This window comes from Microtus pennsylvanicus, chromosome 6 (genome assembly GCF_037038515.1).
Source record: "Microtus pennsylvanicus isolate mMicPen1 chromosome 6, mMicPen1.hap1, whole genome shotgun sequence".
In the NCBI taxonomy this organism is placed as follows: Eukaryota; Metazoa; Chordata; class Mammalia; order Rodentia; family Cricetidae; genus Microtus; species Microtus pennsylvanicus.
Window position 1 is genome coordinate 122,800,588 of NC_134584.1, and position 23,116 is coordinate 122,823,703.

The window sequence follows — 23,116 nt, forward strand, 5'->3', positions numbered from 1 at the left end:
GGTTTCCTGCGTGCCTGAGGGCTCTGAGCGGTGGGTGGATTTGGAACCTTGTGAGAGGTGCGCCGTCTTTCCGGGGTGCGGATTGTCCTGGTGGTGTCCTGCCTGGTCCGGGCTGGCCCTCGGCCCGCGGTCGCGAAGGCCAAAAGGGGCCGAAAGAGAAAAGGAAGACAAAAAGCCTACAGCACCCGGTATTCCCAGGCGGTCTCCCATCCAAGTACTAACCAGGCCCGACCCTGCTTAGCTTCCGAGATCAGACGAGATCGGGCGCGTTCAGGGTGGTATGGCCGTAGACGGAGGCGTGTGTCGCTGTCGTGCCCCAAGAGCCTGCTGCTGCTGCTGCTGCTGCTGCTGCTGCTGCTGCTGTAACACTGGCCTGCCTGCGCTCCTGCACGCCAGCCCGCCCCCACGCCCCCACGCCCTCCGGAGTCCGAGTCCGGAAGGACGGACGGACGGACGGACGGACGGACGGGCGGGCGGGCGGGCGGGCGGACGGACGATCCCCTCCCCGCCCGCCAGACAGCCTGCCAGCTAGGCCGCCCTCTGCCCCGACCCGGAGCCGGGCTCCAGGGCCAGCAGCAGTCGCCAGGCAGCCCTACCTACCGACCTTGTCTCCCGTTCCTCATCGGGCACCCTCACCGCGCCCCAACCGTGCCCCTGGCAGGTTTGTTGGCCCGCAAGCTGGCTCCTCCCTTGCCCGCCCTCAGCCTCCTTCGGTGGGGAATCCACGGGTGTCGGCTTTGACAGGGCCTCAGGGCTTTCCAGGGCAGGGGTCGGCTTTGGACCCCGACTCTCCCTCCACCTGGGGACTGTTGCCAGGTAGCCAGCCAGCTCCTTGCCTCTGTCGTCCCGCGGGCCACTGGTGGAAGCATGGGGGTTGGGTCCGGGGAGATGGGCGGCGCCCGGCAAGGGGTGATGGTGGGGCTGGGGTGAGACTGGGGTGGGGTGGCATGGGGTGGCATGAGGAGTTCGCGGGGGAGGTGCCCAGATAGGCTCAGGCAAAGCGGTTGGATCGCTTGGGGCATCCTTCCAGACAGGGGTAGACACTGTCTTGCTGGTGCCCTACCTACGGAGGTGCCTCGACGGGTCTGGTAGTGGCTAGGCGCTAGTCTCTCATCATTGGGGAACTGTAGTTTCCTCCTAATGCTCCTCCTCCTCCACCTCTTCTTCTACCTGCCCTTCCCTCCTGCTCCTGCTCCTGCTCCTGCTCCTCTTCCTCGGCTCCCCAGAGTAACCCCCTCCTCCTGGAGAATCTAGAAAGCCTGGGATTGGGTTAGAGAGACTGTGTGCCTGTGCCCGCCTGTGCTTTCTCGCCGTTCTGAGAAACCTTGGTTCTCTCTTTGGAACTTGGAATGCCAGCTCCCAAGATTCCAGTTCTGCCCCATGTCCACCCCCACCCCCAGTCCCACCCCTATCCCCTATCGCCAGCCAGCGGGGCCATCCAGTCCCCCATTGAAGGTGCCTCGTCGTGAAGTGGGCCGCACGCCCGCCCTGCGCGTCGGGGAGAAGAGAGAAAGGCAGGCTGTCCAGCGTGGAAGATGCTCCTGGGCCGACCGGTGGGGCCGAGGGAACTTGGAACTTGGAACTTGGGTCTTGGCGCTCTCTGCTCCTGGACGGTGGGGGCGGGGGCAGGTCCCGGCCGCAACTCTCTTGGGCTATGTATCCTTATTTCCACCGGGCCACCCGGCATCCCCCACCATCAAGGAAGACTCAAGAAGGCAAGTCTGTTCCTTCTGCACCCACCTCTGGGGCTGAGCAGGACCTTCCTGAGCCTGGACTGTTATAAGGATGCTGTCGGCTGGCATCTGAAATCCACCGCACAGCTCAGCACAGCACAGACCTCTCTCTCTCGGCTTGGCTCTGGGTAGATAGATAGATAGATAGATAGATAGATAGATAGATAGATAGATAGATAGGGAGTTCCACCGTAGGGCTTAGTGGAACAGCGCCTGAGCGTCCAGCTTCTTGACTCCATGCCCATCTTGGACCTCGGTGGTTGGCCTCCACCTCACAGATTCCATCCCTGAGCCCAGGCCTTGGCCTCTCAGGTTGGGTTCAGAAGGCAACCAACTGTTGATACCTGGCATCCCATCCCACCGGGGACAAGCCCACCAGCCGAGCGAGCCCTAGAGGGCACCAGTGCGTGGGCGCTTCCCCTCATGCACGCGCGCATGCCCGTAGGCACTCGGGCCTGCACACAAGCGTACTCACACGCTCGCGCATGCAGAAACACACTCAAGCACGCGTGTACGCAAGCACGCGATCGGAGCCTACAGACTGACACGCAAGCAGGTGGACACCCAGACGCACATCCACACAAGTACGCACGCACAGCACACACACACACACACAATCATGCAAAAATGCACACACTCCCGAGCAGGCAGAGACAAAAGCAGGCAAAACCCCAGACACACGTGCGCACTCACAAGCATGCACGCACAACACACACACAAACACAAAGGCGCCTATTGTGGCCTACACGAACACACGTGCACCCACATGGGGCTTCTCACACAAGCACGCACATTGCACATTACACACAGGCAAGCAGGCACACAGGCACGCAGGTGGGCGCACACCCCATCCCCGGGAGTGGGTGGGTGGAGCCTGCTTGCTCTTAGACCGCATCCACCGGGTGCATTGCGTGGAGGGGGCGAGGCGATCTCTTCCTGAACACATACACAGTGTTGTGCTGTGCGGGGCTGCGATGCCAGGCGCACCTAGGCCCTTGGCCCTCGCCCTTCGCCCCTCGCCGCGGCTCCCAAGGGCATGCCGGTGGCCGTCCAGCTTCCACCCGTGACACCCACCCCGCGCAGCGAGTTAGTCTTAATTTCCTTCAGTGGTCCTGTCATTTCCTTCCCCACTCGGGTGTTTCCCCTCGTGGGTGGGTTTCCTGCGTGCCTGAGGGCTCTGAGCGGTGGGTGGATTTGGAACCTTGTGAGAGGTGCGCCGTCTTTCCGGGGTGCGGATTGTCCTGGTGGTGTCTTGCCTGGTCCGGGCTGGCCCTCGGCCCGCGGTCGCGAAGGCCAAAAGGGGCCGAAAGAGAAAAGGAAGACAAAAAGCCTACAGCACCCGGTATTCCCAGGCGGTCTCCCATCCAAGTACTAACCAGGCCCGACCCTGCTTAGCTTCCGAGATCAGACGAGATCGGGCGCGTTCAGGGTGGTATGGCCGTAGACGGAGGCGTGTGTCGCTGTCGTGCCCCAAGAGCCTGCTGCTGCTGCTGCTGCTGCTGCTGCTGCTGCTGCTGCTGCTGCTGCTGCTGCTGCTGCTGCTGCTGCTGCTGTAACACTGGCCTGCCTGCGCTCCTGCACGCCAGCCCGCCCCCACGCCCCCACGCCCTCCGGAGTCCGAGTCCGGAAGGACGGACGGACGGGCGGGCGGGCGGGCGGACGGACGATCCCCTCCCCGCCCGCCAGACAGCCTGCCAGCTAGGCCGCCCTCTGCCCCGACCCGGAGCCGGGCTCCAGGGCCAGCAGCAGTCGCCAGGCAGCCCTACCTACCGACCTTGTCTCCCGTTCCTCATCGGGCACCCTCACCGCGCCCCAACCGTGCCCCTGGCAGGTTTGTTGGCCCGCAAGCTGGCTCCTCCCTTGCCCGCCCTCAGCCTCCTTCGGTGGGGAATCCACGGGTGTCGGCTTTGACAGGGCCTCAGGGCTTTCCAGGGCAGGGGTCGGCTTTGGACCCCGACTCTCCCTCCACCTGGGGACTGTTGCCAGGTAGCCAGCCAGCTCCTTGCCTCTGTCGTCCCGCGGGCCACTGGTGGAAGCATGGGGGTTGGGTCCGGGGAGATGGGCGGCGCCCGGCAAGGGGTGATGGTGGGGCTGGGGTGAGACTGGGGTGGGGTGGCATGGGGTGGCATGAGGAGTTCGCGGGGGAGGTGCCCAGATAGGCTCAGGCAAAGCGGTTGGATCGCTTGGGGCATCCTTCCAGACAGGGGTAGACACTGTCTTGCTGGTGCCCTACCTACGGAGGTGCCTCGACGGGTCTGGTAGTGGCTAGGCGCTAGTCTCTCATCATTGGGGAACTGTAGTTTCCTCCTAATGCTCCTCCTCCTCCACCTCTTCTTCTACCTGCCCTTCCCTCCTGCTCCTGCTCCTGCTCCTGCTCCTCTTCCTCGGCTCCCCAGAGTAACCCCCTCCTCCTGGAGAATCTAGAAAGCCTGGGATTGGGTTAGAGAGACTGTGTGCCTGTGCCCGCCTGTGCTTTCTCGCCGTTCTGAGAAACCTTGGTTCTCTCTTTGGAACTTGGAATGCCAGCTCCCAAGATTCCAGTTCTGCCCCATGTCCACCCCCACCCCCAGTCCCACCCCTATCCCCTATCGCCAGCCAGCGGGGCCATCCAGTCCCCCATTGAAGGTGCCTCGTCGTGAAGTGGGCCGCACGCCCGCCCTGCGCGTCGGGGAGAAGAGAGAAAGGCAGGCTGTCCAGCGTGGAAGATGCTCCTGGGCCGACCGGTGGGGCCGAGGGAACTTGGAACTTGGAACTTGGGTCTTGGCGCTCTCTGCTCCTGGACGGTGGGGGCGGGGGCAGGTCCCGGCCGCAACTCTCTTGGGCTATGTATCCTTATTTCCACCGGGCCACCCGGCATCCCCCACCATCAAGGAAGACTCAAGAAGGCAAGTCTGTTCCTTCTGCACCCACCTCTGGGGCTGAGCAGGACCTTCCTGAGCCTGGACTGTTATAAGGATGCTGTCGGCTGGCATCTGAAATCCACCGCACAGCTCAGCACAGCACAGACCTCTCTCTCTCGGCTTGGCTCTGGGTAGATAGATAGATAGATAGATAGATAGATAGATAGATAGATAGATAGGGAGTTCCACCGTAGGGCTTAGTGGAACAGCGCCTGAGCGTCCAGCTTCTTGACTCCATGCCCATCTTGGACCTCGGTGGTTGGCCTCCACCTCACAGATTCCATCCCTGAGCCCAGGCCTTGGCCTCTCAGGTTGGGTTCAGGAGGCAACCAACTGTTGATACCTGGCATCCCATCCCACCGGGGACAAGCCCACCAGCCGAGCGAGCCCTAGAGGGCACCAGTGCGTGGGCGCTTCCCCTCATGCACGCGCGCATGCCCGTAGGCACTCGGGCCTGCACACAAGCGTACTCACACGCTCGCGCATGCAGAAACACACTCAAGCACGCGTGTACGCAAGCACGCGATCGGAGCCTACAGACTGACACGCAAGCAGGTGGACACCCAGACGCACATCCACACAAGTACGCACGCACAGCACACACACACACACACAATCATGCAAAAATGCACACACTCCCGAGCAGGCAGAGACAAAAGCAGGCAAAACCCCAGACACACGTGCGCACTCACAAGCATGCACGCACAACACACACACAAACACAAAGGCGCCTATTGTGGCCTACACGAACACACGTGCACCCACATGGGGCTTCTCACACAAGCACGCACATTGCACATTACACACAGGCAAGCAGGCACACAGGCACGCAGGTGGGCGCACACCCCATCCCCGGGAGTGGGTGGGTGGAGCCTGCTTGCTCTTAGACCGCATCCACCGGGTGCATTGCGTGGAGGGGGCGAGGCGATCTCTTCCTGAACACATACACAGTGTTGTGCTGTGCGGGGCTGCGATGCCAGGCGCACCTAGGCCCTTGGCCCTCGCCCTTCGCCCCTCGCCGCGGCTCCCAAGGGCATGCCGGTGGCCGTCCAGCTTCCACCCGTGACACCCACCCCGCGCAGCGAGTTAGTCTTAATTTCCTTCAGTGGTCCTGTCATTTCCTTCCCCACTCGGGTGTTTCCCCTCGTGGGTGGGTTTCCTGCGTGCCTGAGGGCTCTGAGCGGTGGGTGGATTTGGAACCTTGTGAGAGGTGCGCCGTCTTTCCGGGGTGCGGATTGTCCTGGTGGTGTCCTGCCTGGTCCGGGCTGGCCCTCGGCCCGCGGTCGCGAAGGCCAAAAGGGGCCGAAAGAGAAAAGGAAGACAAAAAGCCTACAGCACCCGGTATTCCCAGGCGGTCTCCCATCCAAGTACTAACCAGGCCCGACCCTGCTTAGCTTCCGAGATCAGACGAGATCGGGCGCGTTCAGGGTGGTATGGCCGTAGACGGAGGCGTGTGTCGCTGTCGTGCCCCAAGAGCCTGCTGCTGCTGCTGCTGCTGCTGCTGCTGCTGCTGCTGTAACACTGGCCTGCCTGCGCTCCTGCACGCCAGCCCGCCCCCACGCCCCCACGCCCTCCGGAGTCCGAGTCCGGAAGGACGGACGGACGGACGGACGGACGGACGGGCGGGCGGGCGGGCGGGCGGACGGACGATCCCCTCCCCGCCCGCCAGACAGCCTGCCAGCTAGGCCGCCCTCTGCCCCGACCCGGAGCCGGGCTCCAGGGCCAGCAGCAGTCGCCAGGCAGCCCTACCTACCGACCTTGTCTCCCGTTCCTCATCGGGCACCCTCACCGCGCCCCAACCGTGCCCCTGGCAGGTTTGTTGGCCCGCAAGCTGGCTCCTCCCTTGCCCGCCCTCAGCCTCCTTCGGTGGGGAATCCACGGGTGTCGGCTTTGACAGGGCCTCAGGGCTTTCCAGGGCAGGGGTCGGCTTTGGACCCCGACTCTCCCTCCACCTGGGGACTGTTGCCAGGTAGCCAGCCAGCTCCTTGCCTCTGTCGTCCCGCGGGCCACTGGTGGAAGCATGGGGGTTGGGTCCGGGGAGATGGGCGGCGCCCGGCAAGGGGTGATGGTGGGGCTGGGGTGAGACTGGGGTGGGGTGGCATGGGGTGGCATGAGGAGTTCGCGGGGGAGGTGCCCAGATAGGCTCAGGCAAAGCGGTTGGATCGCTTGGGGCATCCTTCCAGACAGGGGTAGACACTGTCTTGCTGGTGCCCTACCTACGGAGGTGCCTCGACGGGTCTGGTAGTGGCTAGGCGCTAGTCTCTCATCATTGGGGAACTGTAGTTTCCTCCTAATGCTCCTCCTCCTCCACCTCTTCTTCTACCTGCCCTTCCCTCCTGCTCCTGCTCCTGCTCCTGCTCCTCTTCCTCGGCTCCCCAGAGTAACCCCCTCCTCCTGGAGAATCTAGAAAGCCTGGGATTGGGTTAGAGAGACTGTGTGCCTGTGCCCGCCTGTGCTTTCTCGCCGTTCTGAGAAACCTTGGTTCTCTCTTTGGAACTTGGAATGCCAGCTCCCAAGATTCCAGTTCTGCCCCATGTCCACCCCCACCCCCAGTCCCACCCCTATCCCCTATCGCCAGCCAGCGGGGCCATCCAGTCCCCCATTGAAGGTGCCTCGTCGTGAAGTGGGCCGCACGCCCGCCCTGCGCGTCGGGGAGAAGAGAGAAAGGCAGGCTGTCCAGCGTGGAAGATGCTCCTGGGCCGACCGGTGGGGCCGAGGGAACTTGGAACTTGGAACTTGGGTCTTGGCGCTCTCTGCTCCTGGACGGTGGGGGCGGGGGCAGGTCCCGGCCGCAACTCTCTTGGGCTATGTATCCTTATTTCCACCGGGCCACCCGGCATCCCCCACCATCAAGGAAGACTCAAGAAGGCAAGTCTGTTCCTTCTGCACCCACCTCTGGGGCTGAGCAGGACCTTCCTGAGCCTGGACTGTTATAAGGATGCTGTCGGCTGGCATCTGAAATCCACCGCACAGCTCAGCACAGCACAGACCTCTCTCTCTCGGCTTGGCTCTGGGTAGATAGATAGATAGATAGATAGATAGATAGATAGATAGATAGATAGGGAGTTCCACCGTAGGGCTTAGTGGAACAGCGCCTGAGCGTCCAGCTTCTTGACTCCATGCCCATCTTGGACCTCGGTGGTTGGCCTCCACCTCACAGATTCCATCCCTGAGCCCAGGCCTTGGCCTCTCAGGTTGGGTTCAGGAGGCAACCAACTGTTGATACCTGGCATCCCATCCCACCGGGGACAAGCCCACCAGCCGAGCGAGCCCTAGAGGGCACCAGTGCGTGGGCGCTTCCCCTCATGCACGCGCGCATGCCCGTAGGCACTCGGGCCTGCACACAAGCGTACTCACACGCTCGCGCATGCAGAAACACACTCAAGCACGCGTGTACGCAAGCACGCGATCGGAGCCTACAGACTGACACGCAAGCAGGTGGACACCCAGACGCACATCCACACAAGTACGCACGCACAGCACACACACACACACACAATCATGCAAAAATGCACACACTCCCGAGCAGGCAGAGACAAAAGCAGGCAAAACCCCAGACACACGTGCGCACTCACAAGCATGCACGCACAACACACACACAAACACAAAGGCGCCTATTGTGGCCTACACGAACACACGTGCACCCACATGGGGCTTCTCACACAAGCACGCACATTGCACATTACACACAGGCAAGCAGGCACACAGGCACGCAGGTGGGCGCACACCCCATCCCCGGGAGTGGGTGGGTGGAGCCTGCTTGCTCTTAGACCGCATCCACCGGGTGCATTGCGTGGAGGGGGCGAGGCGATCTCTTCCTGAACACATACACAGTGTTGTGCTGTGCGGGGCTGCGATGCCAGGCGCACCTAGGCCCTTGGCCCTCGCCCTTCGCCCCTCGCCGCGGCTCCCAAGGGCATGCCGGTGGCCGTCCAGCTTCCACCCGTGACACCCACCCCGCGCAGCGAGTTAGTCTTAATTTCCTTCAGTGGTCCTGTCATTTCCTTCCCCACTCGGGTGTTTCCCCTCGTGGGTGGGTTTCCTGCGTGCCTGAGGGCTCTGAGCGGTGGGTGGATTTGGAACCTTGTGAGAGGTGCGCCGTCTTTCCGGGGTGCGGATTGTCCTGGTGGTGTCCTGCCTGGTCCGGGCTGGCCCTCGGCCCGCGGTCGCGAAGGCCAAAAGGGGCCGAAAGAGAAAAGGAAGACAAAAAGCCTACAGCACCCGGTATTCCCAGGCGGTCTCCCATCCAAGTACTAACCAGGCCCGACCCTGCTTAGCTTCCGAGATCAGACGAGATCGGGCGCGTTCAGGGTGGTATGGCCGTAGACGGAGGCGTGTGTCGCTGTCGTGCCCCAAGAGCCTGCTGCTGCTGCTGCTGCTGCTGCTGCTGCTGCTGCTGCTGCTGCTGCTGCTGCTGCAACACTGGCCTGCCTGCGCTCCTGCACGCCAGCCCGCCCCCACGCCCCCACGCCCTCCGGAGTCCGAGTCCGGAAGGACGGACGGACGGGCGGGCGGGCGGGCGGACGGACGATCCCCTCCCCGCCCGCCAGACAGCCTGCCAGCTAGGCCGCCCTCTGCCCCGACCCGGAGCCGGGCTCCAGGGCCAGCAGCAGTCGCCAGGCAGCCCTACCTACCGACCTTGTCTCCCGTTCCTCATCGGGCACCCTCACCGCGCCCCAACCGTGCCCCTGGCAGGTTTGTTGGCCCGCAAGCTGGCTCCTCCCTTGCCCGCCCTCAGCCTCCTTCGGTGGGGAATCCACGGGTGTCGGCTTTGACAGGGCCTCAGGGCTTTCCAGGGCAGGGGTCGGCTTTGGACCCCGACTCTCCCTCCACCTGGGGACTGTTGCCAGGTAGCCAGCCAGCTCCTTGCCTCTGTCGTCCCGCGGGCCACTGGTGGAAGCATGGGGGTTGGGTCCGGGGAGATGGGCGGCGCCCGGCAAGGGGTGATGGTGGGGCTGGGGTGAGACTGGGGTGGGGTGGCATGGGGTGGCATGAGGAGTTCGCGGGGGAGGTGCCCAGATAGGCTCAGGCAAAGCGGTTGGATCGCTTGGGGCATCCTTCCAGACAGGGGTAGACACTGTCTTGCTGGTGCCCTACCTACGGAGGTGCCTCGACGGGTCTGGTAGTGGCTAGGCGCTAGTCTCTCATCATTGGGGAACTGTAGTTTCCTCCTAATGCTCCTCCTCCTCCACCTCTTCTTCTACCTGCCCTTCCCTCCTGCTCCTGCTCCTGCTCCTGCTCCTCTTCCTCGGCTCCCCAGAGTAACCCCCTCCTCCTGGAGAATCTAGAAAGCCTGGGATTGGGTTAGAGAGACTGTGTGCCTGTGCCCGCCTGTGCTTTCTCGCCGTTCTGAGAAACCTTGGTTCTCTCTTTGGAACTTGGAATGCCAGCTCCCAAGATTCCAGTTCTGCCCCATGTCCACCCCCACCCCCAGTCCCACCCCTATCCCCTATCGCCAGCCAGCGGGGCCATCCAGTCCCCCATTGAAGGTGCCTCGTCGTGAAGTGGGCCGCACGCCCGCCCTGCGCGTCGGGGAGAAGAGAGAAAGGCAGGCTGTCCAGCGTGGAAGATGCTCCTGGGCCGACCGGTGGGGCCGAGGGAACTTGGAACTTGGAACTTGGGTCTTGGCGCTCTCTGCTCCTGGACGGTGGGGGCGGGGGCAGGTCCCGGCCGCAACTCTCTTGGGCTATGTATCCTTATTTCCACCGGGCCACCCGGCATCCCCCACCATCAAGGAAGACTCAAGAAGGCAAGTCTGTTCCTTCTGCACCCACCTCTGGGGCTGAGCAGGACCTTCCTGAGCCTGGACTGTTATAAGGATGCTGTCGGCTGGCATCTGAAATCCACCGCACAGCTCAGCACAGCACAGACCTCTCTCTCTCGGCTTGGCTCTGGGTAGATAGATAGATAGATAGATAGATAGATAGATAGATAGATAGATAGATAGATAGGGAGTTCCACCGTAGGGCTTAGTGGAACAGCGCCTGAGCGTCCAGCTTCTTGACTCCATGCCCATCTTGGACCTCGGTGGTTGGCCTCCACCTCACAGATTCCATCCCTGAGCCCAGGCCTTGGCCTCTCAGGTTGGGTTCAGGAGGCAACCAACTGTTGATACCTGGCATCCCATCCCACCGGGGACAAGCCCACCAGCCGAGCGAGCCCTAGAGGGCACCAGTGCGTGGGCGCTTCCCCTCATGCACGCGCGCATGCCCGTAGGCACTCGGGCCTGCACACAAGCGTACTCACACGCTCGCGCATGCAGAAACACACTCAAGCACGCGTGTACGCAAGCACGCGATCGGAGCCTACAGACTGACACGCAAGCAGGTGGACACCCAGACGCACATCCACACAAGTACGCACGCACAGCACACACACACACACACAATCATGCAAAAATGCACACACTCCCGAGCAGGCAGAGACAAAAGCAGGCAAAACCCCAGACACACGTGCGCACTCACAAGCATGCACGCACAACACACACACAAACACAAAGGCGCCTATTGTGGCCTACACGAACACACGTGCACCCACATGGGGCTTCTCACACAAGCACGCACATTGCACATTACACACAGGCAAGCAGGCACACAGGCACGCAGGTGGGCGCACACCCCATCCCCGGGAGTGGGTGGGTGGAGCCTGCTTGCTCTTAGACCGCATCCACCGGGTGCATTGCGTGGAGGGGGCGAGGCGATCTCTTCCTGAACACATACACAGTGTTGTGCTGTGCGGGGCTGCGATGCCAGGCGCACCTAGGCCCTTGGCCCTCGCCCTTCGCCCCTCGCCGCGGCTCCCAAGGGCATGCCGGTGGCCGTCCAGCTTCCACCCGTGACACCCACCCCGCGCAGCGAGTTAGTCTTAATTTCCTTCAGTGGTCCTGTCATTTCCTTCCCCACTCGGGTGTTTCCCCTCGTGGGTGGGTTTCCTGCGTGCCTGAGGGCTCTGAGCGGTGGGTGGATTTGGAACCTTGTGAGAGGTGCGCCGTCTTTCCGGGGTGCGGATTGTCCTGGTGGTGTCCTGCCTGGTCCGGGCTGGCCCTCGGCCCGCGGTCGCGAAGGCCAAAAGGGGCCGAAAGAGAAAAGGAAGACAAAAAGCCTACAGCACCCGGTATTCCCAGGCGGTCTCCCATCCAAGTACTAACCAGGCCCGACCCTGCTTAGCTTCCGAGATCAGACGAGATCGGGCGCGTTCAGGGTGGTATGGCCGTAGACGGAGGCGTGTGTCGCTGTCGTGCCCCAAGAGCCTGCTGCTGCTGCTGCTGCTGCTGCTGCTGCTGCTGCTGCTGCTGCTGCTGCTGCTGCTGCTGCTGCTGCTGCTGCAACACTGGCCTGCCTGCGCTCCTGCACGCCAGCCCGCCCCCACGCCCCCACGCCCTCCGGAGTCCGAGTCCGGAAGGACGGACGGACGGGCGGGCGGGCGGGCGGACGGACGATCCCCTCCCCGCCCGCCAGACAGCCTGCCAGCTAGGCCGCCCTCTGCCCCGACCCGGAGCCGGGCTCCAGGGCCAGCAGCAGTCGCCAGGCAGCCCTACCTACCGACCTTGTCTCCCGTTCCTCATCGGGCACCCTCACCGCGCCCCAACCGTGCCCCTGGCAGGTTTGTTGGCCCGCAAGCTGGCTCCTCCCTTGCCCGCCCTCAGCCTCCTTCGGTGGGGAATCCACGGGTGTCGGCTTTGACAGGGCCTCAGGGCTTTCCAGGGCAGGGGTCGGCTTTGGACCCCGACTCTCCCTCCACCTGGGGACTGTTGCCAGGTAGCCAGCCAGCTCCTTGCCTCTGTCGTCCCGCGGGCCACTGGTGGAAGCATGGGGGTTGGGTCCGGGGAGATGGGCGGCGCCCGGCAAGGGGTGATGGTGGGGCTGGGGTGAGACTGGGGTGGGGTGGCATGGGGTGGCATGAGGAGTTCGCGGGGGAGGTGCCCAGATAGGCTCAGGCAAAGCGGTTGGATCGCTTGGGGCATCCTTCCAGACAGGGGTAGACACTGTCTTGCTGGTGCCCTACCTACGGAGGTGCCTCGACGGGTCTGGTAGTGGCTAGGCGCTAGTCTCTCATCATTGGGGAACTGTAGTTTCCTCCTAATGCTCCTCCTCCTCCACCTCTTCTTCTACCTGCCCTTCCCTCCTGCTCCTGCTCCTGCTCCTGCTCCTCTTCCTCGGCTCCCCAGAGTAACCCCCTCCTCCTGGAGAATCTAGAAAGCCTGGGATTGGGTTAGAGAGACTGTGTGCCTGTGCCCGCCTGTGCTTTCTCGCCGTTCTGAGAAACCTTGGTTCTCTCTTTGGAACTTGGAATGCCAGCTCCCAAGATTCCAGTTCTGCCCCATGTCCACCCCCACCCCCAGTCCCACCCCTATCCCCTATCGCCAGCCAGCGGGGCCATCCAGTCCCCCATTGAAGGTGCCTCGTCGTGAAGTGGGCCGCACGCCCGCCCTGCGCGTCGGGGAGAAGAGAGAAAGGCAGGCTGTCCAGCGTGGAAGATGCTCCTGGGCCGACCGGTGGGGCCGAGGGAACTTGGAACTTGGAACTTGGGTCTTGGCGCTCTCTGCTCCTGGACGGTGGGGGCGGGGGCAGGTCCCGGCCGCAACTCTCTTGGGCTATGTATCCTTATTTCCACCGGGCCACCCGGCATCCCCCACCATCAAGGAAGACTCAAGAAGGCAAGTCTGTTCCTTCTGCACCCACCTCTGGGGCTGAGCAGGACCTTCCTGAGCCTGGACTGTTATAAGGATGCTGTCGGCTGGCATCTGAAATCCACCGCACAGCTCAGCACAGCACAGACCTCTCTCTCTCGGCTTGGCTCTGGGTAGATAGATAGATAGATAGATAGATAGATAGATAGATAGATAGATAGATAGATAGATAGGGAGTTCCACCGTAGGGCTTAGTGGAACAGCGCCTGAGCGTCCAGCTTCTTGACTCCATGCCCATCTTGGACCTCGGTGGTTGGCCTCCACCTCACAGATTCCATCCCTGAGCCCAGGCCTTGGCCTCTCAGGTTGGGTTCAGGAGGCAACCAACTGTTGATACCTGGCATCCCATCCCACCGGGGACAAGCCCACCAGCCGAGCGAGCCCTAGAGGGCACCAGTGCGTGGGCGCTTCCCCTCATGCACGCGCGCATGCCCGTAGGCACTCGGGCCTGCACACAAGCGTACTCACACGCTCGCGCATGCAGAAACACACTCAAGCACGCGTGTACGCAAGCACGCGATCGGAGCCTACAGACTGACACGCAAGCAGGTGGACACCCAGACGCACATCCACACAAGTACGCACGCACAGCACACACACACACACACAATCATGCAAAAATGCACACACTCCCGAGCAGGCAGAGACAAAAGCAGGCAAAACCCCAGACACACGTGCGCACTCACAAGCATGCACGCACAACACACACACAAACACAAAGGCGCCTATTGTGGCCTACACGAACACACGTGCACCCACATGGGGCTTCTCACACAAGCACGCACATTGCACATTACACACAGGCAAGCAGGCACACAGGCACGCAGGTGGGCGCACACCCCATCCCCGGGAGTGGGTGGGTGGAGCCTGCTTGCTCTTAGACCGCATCCACCGGGTGCATTGCGTGGAGGGGGCGAGGCGATCTCTTCCTGAACACATACACAGTGTTGTGCTGTGCGGGGCTGCGATGCCAGGCGCACCTAGGCCCTTGGCCCTCGCCCTTCGCCCCTCGCCGCGGCTCCCAAGGGCATGCCGGTGGCCGTCCAGCTTCCACCCGTGACACCCACCCCGCGCAGCGAGTTAGTCTTAATTTCCTTCAGTGGTCCTGTCATTTCCTTCCCCACTCGGGTGTTTCCCCTCGTGGGTGGGTTTCCTGCGTGCCTGAGGGCTCTGAGCGGTGGGTGGATTTGGAACCTTGTGAGAGGTGCGCCGTCTTTCCGGGGTGCGGATTGTCCTGGTGGTGTCCTGCCTGGTCCGGGCTGGCCCTCGGCCCGCGGTCGCGAAGGCCAAAAGGGGCCGAAAGAGAAAAGGAAGACAAAAAGCCTACAGCACCCGGTATTCCCAGGCGGTCTCCCATCCAAGTACTAACCAGGCCCGACCCTGCTTAGCTTCCGAGATCAGACGAGATCGGGCGCGTTCAGGGTGGTATGGCCGTAGACGGAGGCGTGTGTCGCTGTCGTGCCCCAAGAGCCTGCTGCTGCTGCTGCTGCTGCTGCTGCTGCTGCTGCTGCTGCTGCTGCTGCTGCTGCTGCTGCAACACTGGCCTGCCTGCGCTCCTGCACGCCAGCCCGCCCCCACGCCCCCACGCCCTCCGGAGTCCGAGTCCGGAAGGACGGACGGACGGGCGGGCGGGCGGACGGACGATCCCCTCCCCGCCCGCCAGACAGCCTGCCAGCTAGGCCGCCCTCTGCCCCGACCCGGAGCCGGGCTCCAGGGCCAGCAGCAGTCGCCAGGCAGCCCTACCTACCGACCTTGTCTCCCGTTCCTCATCGGGCACCCTCACCGCGCCCCAACCGTGCCCCTGGCAGGTTTGTTGGCCCGCAAGCTGGCTCCTCCCTTGCCCGCCCTCAGCCTCCTTCGGTGGGGAATCCACGGGTGTCGGCTTTGACAGGGCCTCAGGGCTTTCCAGGGCAGGGGTCGGCTTTGGACCCCGACTCTCCCTCCACCTGGGGACTGTTGCCAGGTAGCCAGCCAGCTCCTTGCCTCTGTCGTCCCGCGGGCCACTGGTGGAAGCATGGGGGTTGGGTCCGGGGAGATGGGCGGCGCCCGGCAAGGGGTGATGGTGGGGCTGGGGTGAGACTGGGGTGGGGTGGCATGGGGTGGCATGAGGAGTTCGCGGGGGAGGTGCCCAGATAGGCTCAGGCAAAGCGGTTGGATCGCTTGGGGCATCCTTCCAGACAGGGGTAGACACTGTCTTGCTGGTGCCCTACCTACGGAGGTGCCTCGACGGGTCTGGTAGTGGCTAGGCGCTAGTCTCTCATCATTGGGGAACTGTAGTTTCCTCCTAATGCTCCTCCTCCTCCACCTCTTCTTCTACCTGCCCTTCCCTCCTGCTCCTGCTCCTGCTCCTGCTCCTCTTCCTCGGCTCCCCAGAGTAACCCCCTCCTCCTGGAGAATCTAGAAAGCCTGGGATTGGGTTAGAGAGACTGTGTGCCTGTGCCCGCCTGTGCTTTCTCGCCGTTCTGAGAAACCTTGGTTCTCTCTTTGGAACTTGGAATGCCAGCTCCCAAGATTCCAGTTCTGCCCCATGTCCACCCCCACCCCCAGTCCCACCCCTATCCCCTATCGCCAGCCAGCGGGGCCATCCAGTCCCCCATTGAAGGTGCCTCGTCGTGAAGTGGGCCGCACGCCCGCCCTGCGCGTCGGGGAGAAGAGAGAAAGGCAGGCTGTCCAGCGTGGAAGATGCTCCTGGGCCGACCGGTGGGGCCGAGGGAACTTGGAACTTGGAACTTGGGTCTTGGCGCTCTCTGCTCCTGGACGGTGGGGGCGGGGGCAGGTCCCGGCCGCAACTCTCTTGGGCTATGTATCCTTATTTCCACCGGGCCACCCGGCATCCCCCACCATCAAGGAAGACTCAAGAAGGCAAGTCTGTTCCTTCTGCACCCACCTCTGGGGCTGAGCAGGACCTTCCTGAGCCTGGACTGTTATAAGGATGCTGTCGGCTGGCATCTGAAATCCACCGCACAGCTCAGCACAGCACAGACCTCTCTCTCTCGGCTTGGCTCTGGGTAGATAGATAGATAGATAGATAGATAGATAGATAGATAGATAGATAGATAGATAGATAGGGAGTTCCACCGTAGGGCTTAGTGGAACAGCGCCTGAGCGTCCAGCTTCTTGACTCCATGCCCATCTTGGACCTCGGTGGTTGGCCTCCACCTCACAGATTCCATCCCTGAGCCCAGGCCTTGGCCTCTCAGGTTGGGTTCAGGAGGCAACCAACTGTTGATACCTGGCATCCCATCCCACCGGGGACAAGCCCACCAGCCGAGCGAGCCCTAGAGGGCACCAGTGCGTGGGCGCTTCCCCTCATGCACGCGCGCATGCCCGTAGGCACTCGGGCCTGCACACAAGCGTACTCACACGCTCGCGCATGCAGAAACACACTCAAGCACGCGTGTACGCAAGCACGCGATCGGAGCCTACAGACTGACACGCAAGCAGGTGGACACCCAGACGCACATCCACACAAGTACGCACGCACAGCACACACACACACACACAATCATGCAAAAATGCACACACTCCCGAGCAGGCAGAGACAAAAGCAGGCAAAACCCCAGACACACGTGCGCACTCACAAGCATGCACGCACAACACACACACAAACACAAAGGCGCCTATTGTGGCCTACACGAACACACGTGCACCCACATGGGGCTTCTCACACAAGCACGCACATTGCACATTACACACAGGCAAGCAGGCACACAGGCACGCAGGTGGGCGCACACCCCATCCCCGGGAGTGGGTGGGTGGAGCCTGCTTGCTCTTAGACCGCATCCACCGGGTGCATTGCGTGGAGGGGGCGAGGCGATCTCTTCCTGAACACATACACAGTGTTGTGCTGTGCGGGGCTGCGATGCCAGGCGCACCTAGGCCCTTGGCCCTCGCCCTTCGCCCCTCGCCGCGGCTCCCAAGGGCATGCCGGTGGCCGTCCAGCTTCCACCCGTGACACCCACCCCGCGCAGCGAGTTAGTCTTAATTTCCTTCAGTGGTCCTGTCATTTCCTTCCCCACTCGGGTGTTTCCCCTCGTGGGTGGGTTTCCTGCGTGCCTGAGGGCTCTGAGCGGTGGGTGGATTTGGAACCTTGTGAGAGGTGCGCCGTCTTTCCGGGGTGCGGATTGTCCTGGTGGTGTCCTGCCTGGTCCGGGCTGGCCCTCGGCCCGCGGTCGCGAAGGCCAAAAGGGGCCGAAAGAGAAAAGGAAGACAAAAAGCCTACAGCACCCGGTATTCCCAGGCGGTCTCCCATCCAAGTACTAACCAGGCCCGACCCTGCTTAGCTTCCGAGATCAGACGAGATCGGGCGCGTTCAGGGTGGTATGGCCGTAGACGGAGGCGTGTGTCGCTGTCGTGCCCCAAGAGCCTGCTGCTGCTGCTGCTGCTGCTGCTGCTGCTGCTGCTGCTGCTGCTGCTGCTGCTGCTGCTGCAACACTGGCCTGCCTGCGCTCCTGCACGCCAGCCCGCCCCCACGCCCCCACGCCCTCCGGAGTCCGAGTCCGGAAGGACGGACGGACGGGCGGGCGGGCGGACGGACGATCCCCTCCCCGCCCGCCAGACAGCCTGCCAGCTAGGCCGCCCTCTGCCCCGACCCGGAGCCGGGCTCCAGGGCCAGCAGCAGTCGCCAGGCAGCCCTACCTACCGACCTTGTCTCCCGTTCCTCATCGGGCACCCTCACCGCGCCCCAACCGTGCCCCTGGCAGGTTTGTTGGCCCGCAAGCTGGCTCCTCCCTTGCCCGCCCTCAGCCTCCTTCGGTGGGGAATCCACGGGTGTCGGCTTTGACAGGGCCTCAGGGCTTTCCAGGGCAGGGGTCGGCTTTGGACCCCGACTCTCCCTCCACCTGGGGACTGTTGCCAGGTAGCCAGCCAGCTCCTTGCCTCTGTCGTCCCGCGGGCCACTGGTGGAAGCATGGGGGTTGGGTCCGGGGAGATGGGCGGCGCCCGGCAAGGGGTGATGGTGGGGCTGGGGTGAGACTGGGGTGGGGTGGCATGGGGTGGCATGAGGAGTTCGCGGGGGAGGTGCCCAGATAGGCTCAGGCAAAGCGGTTGGATCGCTTGGGGCATCCTTCCAGACAGGGGTAGACACTGTCTTGCTGGTGCCCTACCTACGGAGGTGCCTCGACGGGTCTGGTAGTGGCTAGGCGCTAGTCTCTCATCATTGGGGAACTGTAGTTTCCTCCTAATGCTCCTCCTCCTCCACCTCTTCTTCTACCTGCCCTTCCCTCCTGCTCCTGCTCCTGCTCCTGCTCCTCTTCCTCGGCTCCCCAGAGTAACCCCCTCCTCCTGGAGAATCTAGAAAGCCTGGGATTGGGTTAGAGAGACTGTGTGCCTGTGCCCGCCTGTGCTTTCTCGCCGTTCTGAGAAACCTTGGTTCTCTCTTTGGAACTTGGAATGCCAGCTCCCAAGATTCCAGTTCTGCCCCATGTCCACCCCCACCCCCAGTCCCACCCCTATCCCCTATCGCCAGCCAGCGGGGCCATCCAGTCCCCCATTGAAGGTGCCTCGTCGTGAAGTGGGCCGCACGCCCGCCCTGCGCGTCGGGGAGAAGAGAGAAAGGCAGGCTGTCCAGCGTGGAAGATGCTCCTGGGCCGACCGGTGGGGCCGAGGGAACTTGGAACTTGGAACTTGGGTCTTGGCGCTCTCTGCTCCTGGACGGTGGGGGCGGGGGCAGGTCCCGGCCGCAACTCTCTTGGGCTATGTATCCTTATTTCCACCGGGCCACCCGGCATCCCCCACCATCAAGGAAGACTCAAGAAGGCAAGTCTGTTCCTTCTGCACCCACCTCTGGGGCTGAGCAGGACCTTCCTGAGCCTGGACTGTTATAAGGATGCTGTCGGCTGGCATCTGAAATCCACCGCACAGCTCAGCACAGCACAGACCTCTCTCTCTCGGCTTGGCTCTGGGTAGATAGATAGATAGATAGATAGATAGATAGATAGATAGATAGATAGATAGATAGGGAGTTCCACCGTAGGGCTTAGTGGAACAGCGCCTGAGCGTCCAGCTTCTTGACTCCATGCCCATCTTGGACCTCGGTGGTTGGCCTCCACCTCACAGATTCCATCCCTGAGCCCAGGCCTTGGCCTCTCAGGTTGGGTTCAGGAGGCAACCAACTGTTGATACCTGGCATCCCATCCCACCGGGGACAAGCCCACCAGCCGAGCGAGCCCTAGAGGGCACCAGTGCGTGGGCGCTTCCCCTCATGCACGCGCGCATGCCCGTAGGCACTCGGGCCTGCACACAAGCGTACTCACACGCTCGCGCATGCAGAAACACACTCAAGCACGCGTGTACGCAAGCACGCGATCGGAGCCTACAGACTGACACGCAAGCAGGTGGACACCCAGACGCACATCCACACAAGTACGCACGCACAGCACACACACACACACACAATCATGCAAAAATGCACACACTCCCGAGCAGGCAGAGACAAAAGCAGGCAAAACCCCAGACACACGTGCGCACTCACAAGCATGCACGCACAACACACACACAAACACAAAGGCGCCTATTGTGGCCTACACGAACACACGTGCACCCACATGGGGCTTCTCACACAAGCACGCACATTGCACATTACACACAGGCAAGCAGGCACACAGGCACGCAGGTGGGCGCACACCCCATCCCCGGGAGTGGGTGGGTGGAGCCTGCTTGCTCTTAGACCGCATCCACCGGGTGCATTGCGTGGAGGGGGCGAGGCGATCTCTTCCTGAACACATACACAGTGTTGTGCTGTGCGGGGCTGCGATGCCAGGCGCACCTAGGCCCTTGGCCCTCGCCCTTCGCCCCTCGCCGCGGCTCCCAAGGGCATGCCGGTGGCCGTCCAGCTTCCACCCGTGACACCCACCCCGCGCAGCGAGTTAGTCTTAATTTCCTTCAGTGGTCCTGTCATTTCCTTCCCCACTCGGGTGTTTCCCCTCGTGGGTGGGTTTCCTGCGTGCCTGAGGGCTCTGAGCGGTGGGTGGATTTGGAACCTTGTGAGAGGTGCGCCGTCTTTCCGGGGTGCGGATTGTCCTGGTGGTGTCCTGCCTGGTCCGGGCTGGCCCTCGGCCCGCGGTCGCGAAGGCCAAAAGGGGCCGAAAGAGAAAAGGAAGACAAAAAGCCTACAGCACCCGGTATTCCCAGGCGGTCTCCCATCCAAGTACTAACCAGGCCCGACCCTGCTTAGCTTCCGAGATCAGACGAGATCGGGCGCGTTCAGGGTGGTATGGCCGTAGACGGAGGCGTGTGTCGCTGTCGTGCCCCAAGAGCCTGCTGCTGCTGCTGCTGCTGCTGCTGCTGCTGCTGCTGCTGCTGCTGCTGCTGCTGCTGCTGCTGCTGCTGCTGCAACACTGGCCTGCCTGCGCTCCTGCACGCCAGCCCGCCCCCACGCCCCCACGCCCTCCGGAGTCCGAGTCCGGAAGGACGGACGGACGGGCGGGCGGGCGGGCGGACGGACGATCCCCTCCCCGCCCGCCAGACAGCCTGCCAGCTAGGCCGCCCTCTGCCCCGACCCGGAGCCGGGCTCCAGGGCCAGCAGCAGTCGCCAGGCAGCCCTACCTACCGACCTTGTCTCCCGTTCCTCATCGGGCACCCTCACCGCGCCCCAACCGTGCCCCTGGCAGGTTTGTTGGCCCGCAAGCTGGCTCCTCCCTTGCCCGCCCTCAGCCTCCTTCGGTGGGGAATCCACGGGTGTCGGCTTTGACAGGGCCTCAGGGCTTTCCAGGGCAGGGGTCGGCTTTGGACCCCGACTCTCCCTCCACCTGGGGACTGTTGCCAGGTAGCCAGCCAGCTCCTTGCCTCTGTCGTCCCGCGGGCCACTGGTGGAAGCATGGGGGTTGGGTCCGGGGAGATGGGCGGCGCCCGGCAAGGGGTGATGGTGGGGCTGGGGTGAGACTGGGGTGGGGTGGCATGGGGTGGCATGAGGAGTTCGCGGGGGAGGTGCCCAGATAGGCTCAGGCAAAGCGGTTGGATCGCTTGGGGCATCCTTCCAGACAGGGGTAGACACTGTCTTGCTGGTGCCCTACCTACGGAGGTGCCTCGACGGGTCTGGTAGTGGCTAGGCGCTAGTCTCTCATCATTGGGGAACTGTAGTTTCCTCCTAATGCTCCTCCTCCTCCACCTCTTCTTCTACCTGCCCTTCCCTCCTGCTCCTGCTCCTGCTCCTGCTCCTCTTCCTCGGCTCCCCAGAGTAACCCCCTCCTCCTGGAGAATCTAGAAAGCCTGGGATTGGGTTAGAGAGACTGTGTGCCTGTGCCCGCCTGTGCTTTCTCGCCGTTCTGAGAAACCTTGGTTCTCTCTTTGGAACTTGGAATGCCAGCTCCCAAGATTCCAGTTCTGCCCCATGTCCACCCCCACCCCCAGTCCCACCCCTATCCCCTATCGCCAGCCAGCGGGGCCATCCAGTCCCCCATTGAAGGTGCCTCGTCGTGAAGTGGGCCGCACGCCCGCCCTGCGCGTCGGGGAGAAGAGAGAAAGGCAGGCTGTCCAGCGTGGAAGATGCTCCTGGGCCGACCGGTGGGGCCGAGGGAACTTGGAACTTGGAACTTGGGTCTTGGCGCTCTCTGCTCCTGGACGGTGGGGGCGGGGGCAGGTCCCGGCCGCAACTCTCTTGGGCTATGTATCCTTATTTCCACCGGGCCACCCGGCATCCCCCACCATCAAGGAAGACTCAAGAAGGCAAGTCTGTTCCTTCTGCACCCACCTCTGGGGCTGAGCAGGACCTTCCTGAGCCTGGACTGTTATAAGGATGCTGTCGGCTGGCATCTGAAATCCACCGCACAGCTCAGCACAGCACAGACCTCTCTCTCTCGGCTTGGCTCTGGGTAGATAGATAGATAGATAGATAGATAGATAGATAGATAGATAGATAGGGAGTTCCACCGTAGGGCTTAGTGGAACAGCGCCTGAGCGTCCAGCTTCTTGACTCCATGCCCATCTTGGACCTCGGTGGTTGGCCTCCACCTCACAGATTCCATCCCTGAGCCCAGGCCTTGGCCTCTCAGGTTGGGTTCAGGAGGCAACCAACTGTTGATACCTGGCATCCCATCCCACCGGGGACAAGCCCACCAGCCGAGCGAGCCCTAGAGGGCACCAGTGCGTGGGCGCTTCCCCTCATGCACGCGCGCATGCCCGTAGGCACTCGGGCCTGCACACAAGCGTACTCACACGCTCGCGCATGCAGAAACACACTCAAGCACGCGTGTACGCAAGCACGCGATCGGAGCCTACAGACTGACACGCAAGCAGGTGGACACCCAGACGCACATCCACACAAGTACGCACGCACAGCACACACACACACACACAATCATGCAAAAATGCACACACTCCCGAGCAGGCAGAGACAAAAGCAGGCAAAACCCCAGACACACGTGCGCACTCACAAGCATGCACGCACAACACACACACAAACACAAAGGCGCCTATTGTGGCCTACACGAACACACGTGTACCCACATGGGGCTTCTCACACAAGCACGCACATTGCACATTACACACAGGCAAGCAGGCACACAGGCACGCAGGTGGGCGCACACCCCATCCCCGGGAGTGGGTGGGTGGAGCCTGCTTGCTCTTAGACCGCATCCACCGGGTGCATTGCGTGGAGGGGGCGAGGCGATCTCTTCCTGAACACATACACAGTGTTGTGCTGTGCGGGGCTGCGATGCCAGGCGCACCTAGGCCCTTGGCCCTCGCCCTTCGCCCCTCGCCGCGGCTCCCAAGGGCATGCCGGTGGCCGTCCAGCTTCCACCCGTGACACCCACCCCGCGCAGCGAGTTAGTCTTAATTTCCTTCAGTGGTCCTGT

General features: G+C 62.8%; 8 non-coding genes across 8 annotated transcripts; all 8 read right to left on the minus strand.

Moving 5' to 3' along the window:
• Positions 1-173: 173 nt before the first annotated feature.
• On the minus strand, positions 174-292 carry LOC142853133 (5S ribosomal RNA). Its single transcript, XR_012911072.1, has one exon. It is a non-coding gene; the product is annotated as a 5S ribosomal RNA (ribosomal RNA).
• Positions 293-3,060: 2,768 nt separating this feature from the next.
• On the minus strand, positions 3,061-3,179 carry LOC142853134 (5S ribosomal RNA). The gene has a single exon (XR_012911073.1). It is a non-coding gene; the product is annotated as a 5S ribosomal RNA (ribosomal RNA).
• A 2,780-nt stretch (positions 3,180-5,959) lies between these two features.
• LOC142853135 (5S ribosomal RNA) lies at positions 5,960-6,078 on the minus strand. Its single transcript, XR_012911074.1, has one exon. It is a non-coding gene; the product is annotated as a 5S ribosomal RNA (ribosomal RNA).
• Positions 6,079-8,842: 2,764 nt separating this feature from the next.
• On the minus strand, positions 8,843-8,961 carry LOC142853136 (5S ribosomal RNA). Its single transcript, XR_012911075.1, has one exon. It is a non-coding gene; the product is annotated as a 5S ribosomal RNA (ribosomal RNA).
• A 2,770-nt stretch (positions 8,962-11,731) lies between these two features.
• LOC142853138 (5S ribosomal RNA) lies at positions 11,732-11,850 on the minus strand. The gene has a single exon (XR_012911077.1). It is a non-coding gene; the product is annotated as a 5S ribosomal RNA (ribosomal RNA).
• Positions 11,851-14,642: 2,792 nt separating this feature from the next.
• On the minus strand, positions 14,643-14,761 carry LOC142853139 (5S ribosomal RNA). Its single transcript, XR_012911078.1, has one exon. It is a non-coding gene; the product is annotated as a 5S ribosomal RNA (ribosomal RNA).
• A 2,776-nt stretch (positions 14,762-17,537) lies between these two features.
• On the minus strand, positions 17,538-17,656 carry LOC142853140 (5S ribosomal RNA). Its single transcript, XR_012911079.1, has one exon. It is a non-coding gene; the product is annotated as a 5S ribosomal RNA (ribosomal RNA).
• A 2,772-nt stretch (positions 17,657-20,428) lies between these two features.
• LOC142853141 (5S ribosomal RNA) lies at positions 20,429-20,547 on the minus strand. Its single transcript, XR_012911080.1, has one exon. It is a non-coding gene; the product is annotated as a 5S ribosomal RNA (ribosomal RNA).
• Positions 20,548-23,116: the final 2,569 nt, after the last annotated feature.